The sequence below is a fragment of the Mandrillus leucophaeus genome, unplaced genomic scaffold (assembly GCF_000951045.1).
Source record: "Mandrillus leucophaeus isolate KB7577 unplaced genomic scaffold, Mleu.le_1.0 Scaffold661, whole genome shotgun sequence".
NCBI classification, from domain to species: Eukaryota; Metazoa; Chordata; class Mammalia; order Primates; family Cercopithecidae; genus Mandrillus; species Mandrillus leucophaeus.
Window position 1 is genome coordinate 777,888 of NW_012107153.1, and position 8,793 is coordinate 786,680.

At 37.7% G+C, this 8,793-nt stretch overlaps 1 protein-coding gene across 2 annotated transcripts in view; it reads right to left on the bottom strand.

Moving 5' to 3' along the window:
* Positions 1–672: 672 nt before the first annotated feature.
* THOC2 (THO complex 2) overlaps positions 673–8,793 on the bottom strand; it is a 142,837-nt gene continuing 134,716 nt past the window's right edge. Inside the window, exon 39 of one of the 2 annotated variants that reach the window (XM_012001501.1) lies at positions 673–1,456. The gene's annotated coding sequence lies outside the window, so the exon portion shown is untranslated. Of the gene's footprint in view, positions 1,457–1,969; positions 3,866–8,793 lie in introns of those variants that run through there. The other variant, XM_012001499.1, reaches the window with a different exon arrangement.

The following is an 8,793-nucleotide window of genomic DNA, read 5'->3' on the forward strand; positions in this document are numbered from 1 at the left end:
TGATTACCTGTGTTTGATGATTTGGGGAAGAAGAAGAAGAAGAAGGCATACTGATGCTATCTAATTAGTAGTAAACTTTCTAGTTCAAAATCACAATCATGAAACCTTTAAAATATGAATGCATATTTAACAACTGGAAAGTTCTTCCTGATATCTTTCAGACAAATAATTTTGACATAAGCCATAGTTATTTTCTCAAAGTCAGAAGTCACTCTAACAAAACATCTATTTTTATGTCAGGCACATTATAAGCACTCAACAGTCACTGAATACATCACCCTCCCATAAATATTCTGCTCATCGATTTTTGCAAATTACAAGTACCTGAAAAGGGTATCAAGATTTATACCCTTTTGCCAATTCATTTAAAATATGCTCAGCATTTCTCAGTTCTTTAAAAAAGTATATCCTTTTTGTCATTCTCTGAAAATTTTAATTTGCATAGGTATTGTTTCCAAGGAACTGAAGACTAAATGGACAAATCCAGGCATGATATCAGTCCACTGTTTACTCCAACTATAGAGGTAATCAAAGAGGATATTTTCCTATTATCGGATGATATGTCATTTGAAAATAATGTAGCCCACGGAATAAGAACTGAGAAGGGCTAGGAACCTTAATGAATTATCTTTGCTATGTCATTTTGAATAAGCAACAATATACACAATAATATACAACCATTTGAGAAAACTATTGTTTATTTAGAAAAAAGGTTACACTGGTAGAATTCGGTAGATAAAAAAATTCTCTTTTAAAAATGTCACTGTGAAACTTTTCCAGACGAAAGTTTAGCAATACAAAGCTCCTATAGCTGTAGAATTAAAACAATTATGTTTTGATCCCCCCGCCACCAAGATTTGTCTAATATAATTACAAGAAAAAATGGCAAGGGACAAGTGAGCGCTGGTACCTTTTTCTTTTTTAAACACGTTTAATGTTGTACATGTACTATATAAAATGATTCCTAAGCATTTCATAAGACAATGCTCCCATTGCTTTTAGTGACTAATATTAAGAACAAGCCAAATAATAAGTTAAAACTGAGTTTTAAAATGAGGTAAAATCAAAATGGTTCAACAATTGTTTATTTTCAGTTTCAAACAATAAAAAGGAAGCATTTCAGAATGGAAATAAAAACTGAACCCAGGCAATATTTAGTTAAACTAAAGTAAAACTCTGTACACAGGTAACCTTATGCAGCACATTGTGCTATAAGTATGGAACAGTTAACACTTTCAGCCATTACTGAAAATAAACATGTAGAAACTAAGCAACAAGTTAAAATACAGTAATGCACAACTTAACAATTTTAAGTTTTCCACATGGAGCAATAAAGCAGATAACTGAATAATTTAAGGAGATGCAAATGGCCCTCTTCATTCATTCTTAATTCTTGGCAATTTACTCAGGAAAATAAATTTCTGGTCGCAGCTGAACAGTTCCACTCCAATCTCACCTGAAAGAAACAAAGTGATTATATTGATAGAGAAGAAGGAAGGAAGGAAAGGAGGGAGTAGGGGAGGGACAGTTAGTCAAAGGAGGTAGGAGAAAAGGAAGGGAGAAGGAGAGAAGGAGAATGAAAGGAGGGAGGGGAGAAGAAAGGAAGAAGAGAAGAAGGAAGGAAGAGGAAAAGGTAAGGAGGGAGGAAGGTTTAAGAAAGAAAGAAAAGTTAATGAGTTCCATCAGTAACAAAGACTTGAATCCCCAGAAAAGGATGAAATATTTGTGTGTTTCTTTTTGTCCATTCTTAGAAACCATTAAAGATAAACACACTAATGATGACTTAAAAAAAAAAACTGAACATTGTGTGCATGTGGGAGAGAGGGGTGGGAGTAGGGAGAAAAAAATGGAGCAACAAGTAAAACTTTCCACAGGGGCAAGCAATAGCTTATCAAAAGTAAATAGAAAATGTAGCAAAGAAAAGTAACCTATTTTACATGGTCAACAAAAAAAGAAAAATGACATCACATTTTTCACAAGGACACAATTTTAATAGTAACTTATATTAAGATGCAGTGTCTGCTAAATTATAAAAATTGCTTAAAAAATATATTGACTTAATTATACTCATTTCCTTTCCTTTATGTATTGACATTTTTCAAATACTTCATATTGAAATAATTTCAAAACATGATTATTACAACATGTGGCAAATATCTTCACATCTGCCTTCATTCAAATTTTAAGCTAATGCTTAATGCATTAAACTTTATTGATGAAAATACTACATTCACATATTTCTTAAAACCAGGGCTAGAAGGGTCCTTAGAAAATAATCACACTTACATGAAATGCTGACAAATAATTTACATATCATTTCTACACAGCATTCTGTTCACACCATGTATAATCTTGACATTATCAATAACTGTGGATACATTTAATGTTGAACTTACAATTTAATACTTAAAAGCCATTGTTCCTGTCCATTAATTGCTGAATGGATAAATAAAATGTGGTACACACTCATACAATGAAACATCATTTAGTCATAAAAAGGAATGGAGTTGATACATGCCACAACATGGATGAGCCTTGAGAACATGATGCTAAGTGAAAGCCAAACACAAAAGGCCACAAATTATTGCATAATTCCATTTAAATGAAATGTCCAAAACAGGCAAAATCATAGAAACAGAAAGTACATTACTAATTTCCAGGGGCTGAGGAAGGGAAGAATTGGGAGTGACTGCTAATAGGCATGGAGTTTCTTCTTGGGGTGATAGAAATGTTCCGGAATTAGACAGCAGTGATGCTTGCACAACACAGCGGATATACTAAAAACCACTGAATTGTACACTTTAAAATGGCAAATCTGAGGCCGGGCGTGGTGGCTCACGCCTGTAATCCCAACACTTTGGGAGGCCAAGGTGGGTAGATCACCAGGTCAGGAGATCGAGACCATCCTGGCTAACATGGTGAAACCCCTATCTCTACTAAAAATACAAAAATTAGCCAGGCGTGGCGGTGCACGCCTGTAGTCCCAGCTACTCAGGAGGCTGAGGAAGGAGAATTGCTTCAACCCAGGAAGGAGGCAGAGGTTGCAGTGAGCCGAGATCGCGCCACTGCACCCCAGCCTGGGAGACAAGAGCGAGACTTGGTCTCAAAAAAAAATAAAATAAAATAAAATAAAAGTAAAAGGCAAATTTGAAGTTATATGAATTTTATCCCAATTGTTTAAATTGCAAAAAAAGTCAATGTTCCAATTAAGAGCATTATGGTATCACAGTGTGGTCGTAACTAGGAGAATAAGAAATGGGCTCTCAATCATAAAGGTGTCACATTACAAGAATTACTTGGCAAGGGACATTTTGGTGACACATTTAAGGGCACATTAAAGGATAAAATTGCTGTTGCTGTTAAAATATGTCAAGAACATCTTCCCCAGGAACTGAAATTAAAATTTTTACTAGAAGCCAAAATCCTCAAGCAATATAATCACCCCAGTACTGTCAAACGTATAGGAGTTCGCACACAAAGACGGCCTATCTACATCATTAAGGAACTGGTTCCAGGAGGCGATTTCCTCTCCTTTCTGAGAAAGAAGAATGAACTAAAACTCAGTTAGTGAAATTTTCATTAGATGCTGATTCTGGATGGCGTATCTCGAGTAAAAAATGTATACACAGGGACCTTGCTGCAAGAAACTGCCTGGAGGTGAAAATAATGTTCTGAAAATCAGTGACTTTGGAATGTCTCGTCAAGAGGATGGTGGTGTGTATTCATCTTCTGACTTAAAGCAGATTCCCATTAAATGGACAGCACCAGAAGCTCTTAATTATAGGATATATCGTTCTGAGAGTGACGCACGGAGCTTTGGCATCCTCCTCTGGGAGACTTTCAGCTTAGGGGGTCTGTCCATAGCCTGGAATGACAAATCAGCAAGCACAAGAGCAAGTGGAAAGAAGATACTGGATGTCAGTCTCTTGGCAGTGTCCAGAGAGTATTTTAACAAAATAATGCTGAGGTGTTAGGATTACAAACTTGAAAACCGCCCCCAACTTTACTGAACTTCAGAAAGAGCTAGCTGCCATCAAGAAGAAAGTTGCACAGTGATGAAACAGTGCCAAACTCAGCCTTCAGGACTCTATTTTCAGCAGAGCACTATTTCTCTTCTCATTAACATTTATACCACATTACCTGCAACATTCTCCCATTAACTATTTTTGAAAAATATGTGCTGCTTTAACCATTGTAAATAAGAAAGTATAAGTTCTAAATGTAAGGGATCACACAGATCTATCTTTTTCACATCTAGGACTGTTGCTGTTTCTCAAAAATTTTCTACTCCAGGCTCAGTTCATAGTCTGCTCTTCTCCATCACAGACACCTATTGGTGCTATAAGCTGTATTGGTAATATTTGTAGGGAACATCGCCAACAGAAGATGGCCTTCCTACTCTGCTGAGACAAGATTTTATCTGTGAACACCATTTTATATTGGTAATTATATGGACCTCCTAAGTTGTTAGTTTTTTTTTTCTTTTTCTTTCTTTTTGGCCAGAGATAGGTCCTGTTTTGTTAGTAAGACTGCCATTTCCCTATGTTTCACAATGCCATCCTATGCACAAAAATCCTCAAAGAGTTGAGGCAGCTGATTGTAACTGATGTTATAGAGAGCTGTGACAAGAAGAATCAAGTTTGAAAAGTACGGTGGTCTGGCGAAAGGAACAGCTAGGGTGGTCATCAAAGTAGAGAAGAAAAGGCAAACATAAAACCAGCCTTCTTAACAGAGGTATGCCTTTATAAAACACATACACGCTTTTTAATTTTATGATCAAATTCACCAAAAAGGTCCTAAGAAATATTTTAGTAGTTTATATAGATTCTTCATAAAAGAGCCCTCTGGATGGCAACCAAACAATTTTTAAGAGAAACTATAAAATACAAGCCCACCAAAATAATATATTATTTTTGGTTAAGTGTCTTCACTTCAAAGGAAGCATCCCAGAACTGCATTCCATGCATTTTTACTAGTGTCTGAAACTGTCAGAATTTCATTCTCATTCTCTCACTCTTTGCACATAAACCCCAGGTAGAAAGGCATATACGGATGCACTTGACATTTAAAAAGTCAAACAAATATTGATAAGGAAGAAAAAAGTTATGAGGAGAAAGACATGGGGACAGCTATCCTAAATCCACTTTACTCCTTCATTTACCCTTATACTGCAACCTAGGAATTCTTACAGCAAACAGAGTTCCTGAGATGTTCCATGTGGATAAAATGTAACAGAGTTAAGATGTGGATTCTGTTGAGCTGCATCTTAACTGCACCCAGGGATGCTTCTCAGGATAATTATGTGCCTAGGGGAAAGACACACTTAGGGCAAATGTTGCATGGAAGCCTTTTATAAGTGCTCATGCCTATGTCAAGATTTTTAAAAACAGCATATAAATGAATATTTGCTCTACTGTAAGTGGAACAGTAAGGAAACAGAAAATTTCTCCTGCCCTCTTCAACTGTTTGGTGCCTATGAATAACAGTGCACAAAACCTATACTCAGTATTTTTAAGTATAAAAGATGATAATGAAGAGAAAAATGATTTGTGCTTGTCATTTTCAAACTCCTAACAAGAGTCTAGTATACATGTAATGGTTACTACATACAGACCAAAATGAGAGCATACTAAATCTGCCCTCAAAAAATGTGCTGCAGCAAATAAGCAAGCTCTTTTCATCAGTATAGGTTTCTCGGTTTCTCTCCTATAAAATGGTGTGTTTGGTGGCAAAAAAGTCAATGTTGCACTTACACAGAGATATTAAATGTTTCTCTGGCATCGATGTGAACATTGATGAGTTCCCTATCCCATACCCTATCCCAATACCTATCGTCAACATCTAGGAATAAGCCTCAAAATGGCAATGCTTATTTTAACAAGAAATCTTTGGGAGCTTAGGAGGTCAGTTTCAAAGTATGAGCTGAAGGGAAAACAACAATACAAAAAAAAGGCTTAGAGCTGGAATTACAAAATCAATTGTCTACAGAGGCCAAGAACATAATGAAAACAAAAGAAACGAGCTGAGTGGGGACTGACTGAGGTGAACTCTTTTTAAAAAGGCCCTTGCTCTATTCTAAATGGGGGGGCAGCACCTAGACAAGTGTAGCTGAAACCAGGATACAATGTTGCTATGCAGAAATCAGAACACAATGTTACCAGATGTTCCAACCCTTCAAGAAAAACTGAAATTTGGATTTTGTCAGTTCTGATTTTTAAAAACAGATTTTTAAAATTTTGAAATATTGTGTGAGGTTAAGAAGGTGCATTTGGCTGGTGGTGGTGGCTCACATCTGTAATCCCACCACTTTGAGAGGCAGAAGGCAGGATTACTTGAGTCCATGAGTTCAATACCAGCCTGGGCAACATAGTGAGACCTCGTCTCTACAAAAAAATTTTTAAAAAAAAGAGGCCTGGCGCAGTGGCTCACACCTGTTATCCCAGCATTTTGGGAGGCCAAGGAGAGCGGTTCACTTGAGGTCAGGAGTTTGAGACCAGCCTGGCCAACGTGATGAAATTCCGCCTATGATGAAAATACAAAAAAATTAGCCAGGCGCAGCGGCACATGCCAGTAATCCCAGCTACTTGGGAGACTAAGGCATGAGAATCGCTTGAAACCGGGGTGTAGAGGTTGCAGTGAGCCAAGATCGCACCACTGCACTCCAGCATGGGCGACAGAGAGAGACTCTGTCTCAAAAATGAAATGAAATGAAATGAAATGAAATAATGAAATGCAATGAAATGAAATGAAAAATAAAACAAAATAAGAAAGTACATTTAACAAGCCACATTCTGCCCAAGGGCTGATAATTTGCAACCTAGGATTTAGAGGATAAAAATTAGGTTACACATGTGAGACTAGAAGGAATGGACCTGCAAAATATATTTGGCCTTCTTGGAATGGAAGATGAGAATAGGAATGTAGTAGATTAAAAATACAGATTATGAATAAGTAGTGCTAACTGCTATGTTCTTTAAAATCAAAGTCCTACATCCAAAATAATAAAAAGCAAGGAGACTGAGCATCTCAAGGCCTGGGAGCAAATGTCAGCTTAGCATAGCATCTGGTTCACAAAAGGACTTTCAAAAGTTTGCTGAACTCAACATCCCTGAGTTGAGGATCACATACATCAAATTAAAATTGAGAAGCCAAAGGGTGGTGGTTCTCAGAGGATAATTTTACAAGCAGGAATTAAAAAAAAACAAAGTTACAGTAGGAAGAAAGGTTAAAGGCAAAGGAACTAGTAATCTTCAAGAGACTAAATCAAGGAGAGGCAAGATGAATTTGGACAAAGACTTTAAGGGAAATAGACAATGCAGAGAAGGAACAGAGTTTTGCAACCAAATATAGAAGACAAGAGAAGATGACAGAAGACTGGAAGAAATTTAATTATGGTCATATTTATGTACTGTATCTTATTAATTCTTAAGAGACAGAGTCTTGCTCTGTCACCCACGCTGGAGTGCAGTGGCATAATCATGGCTTACTGCAGCCTTGAACTCCTATGCTCAGGAAATCCTCCAGTCTCAGACTCCCAAGGAGCTGGTACTACAGGTGCATACTACCATGCCTAGCTAAGTTTTATTTATTTATTTATTTATTTATTTATTTATTTATTTATTTATTAGAAATGGGGTCTCGCTGTGTTGCCCAGGCTGGTCTCAAACTCCAGGTGCATACTACCATGCTTAGCTAAGTTTGTTTTATTTATTTATTTATTTATTTATTTATTAGAAATGGGGTCTCGCTATCTTGCCCAGGCTGATCTCAAACTCCTGGCCTCAAGCAATCCTCTTGCCTTAGCCTCCTACAGTGGGATTACAGGCATGAGCCACCATGCCTGGCCTTGTATCTTAATTCAAATGTGATTGTTTTAACGTTTGTGAAAATCAGGATGATACTTACAAATCAGTGTGTTATTTCTCTACCAACCCTCCTCAAGAAAACTGTTCTAAAAACAATAATGAAACCTTACAAGTAATGACATCTTTCAATCATGGAAATATGACATATGTAAGAGCTATCCTTTCTAAAGAATAGAAAATAAAAGGGGAGTGGGGGAGGGCAGTAGATTTCAAAGTAGCCTGTAAAGAGATGGTTCCAATCAGAAATGATAACATTCTAAAAGAAAAGGAAGAAAAACAGACCTGACCAACCCTGGAATGTATCCAAATAGAAGGCAGCAGTCAACAACCAGAAAAAGAAACTATCGGCCAGGCACGGCGGCTCATGCCTATAATCCCAGCATGTTGGGAGACCAAGTCACACAGATGGCTTGAGTCCAGGAGTTTCAGACCAGCCTGGACAACATGGCGAAACCCCATCTATACTTATAATTTTTTTTTTTTTTTTAAATAAACTATCGGCTGGGTACAGTGGGTCACGTTTGTAATGCCAGCACTTTGGGAGGCCGAGGCAGGTGGATCACCTGAGGTCAGGAGTTCGAGACCGGCCTGGCCAACCTGGCTAAACCCTGTCTCTACTAAAAATACAAAAATTAGTCGGGCATGGTGGCGTGTGCCTATAGTCCCAGCTACCAGGGAGGCTGAGGCAGGAGAATCGTTTGAACCCAAGAGGGAGAGATTGTAGTGAGCCAAGACTGCACCACTGCACTCCAGCCTGGGTGACAGACCGAGACTCCATCTCAAAAAAAAAAAAGAAAAAGAAAAAGAAACTATCAGCCAGATGGCCCAGCACAGTGGCTCACACCTGTAATCCCAGCACTTTGGGAGGCCAAGGCAGGTGGATCACCTGAGGTCAGGAGTTCAAGACCAGCCTGGCCAACATGGTGAA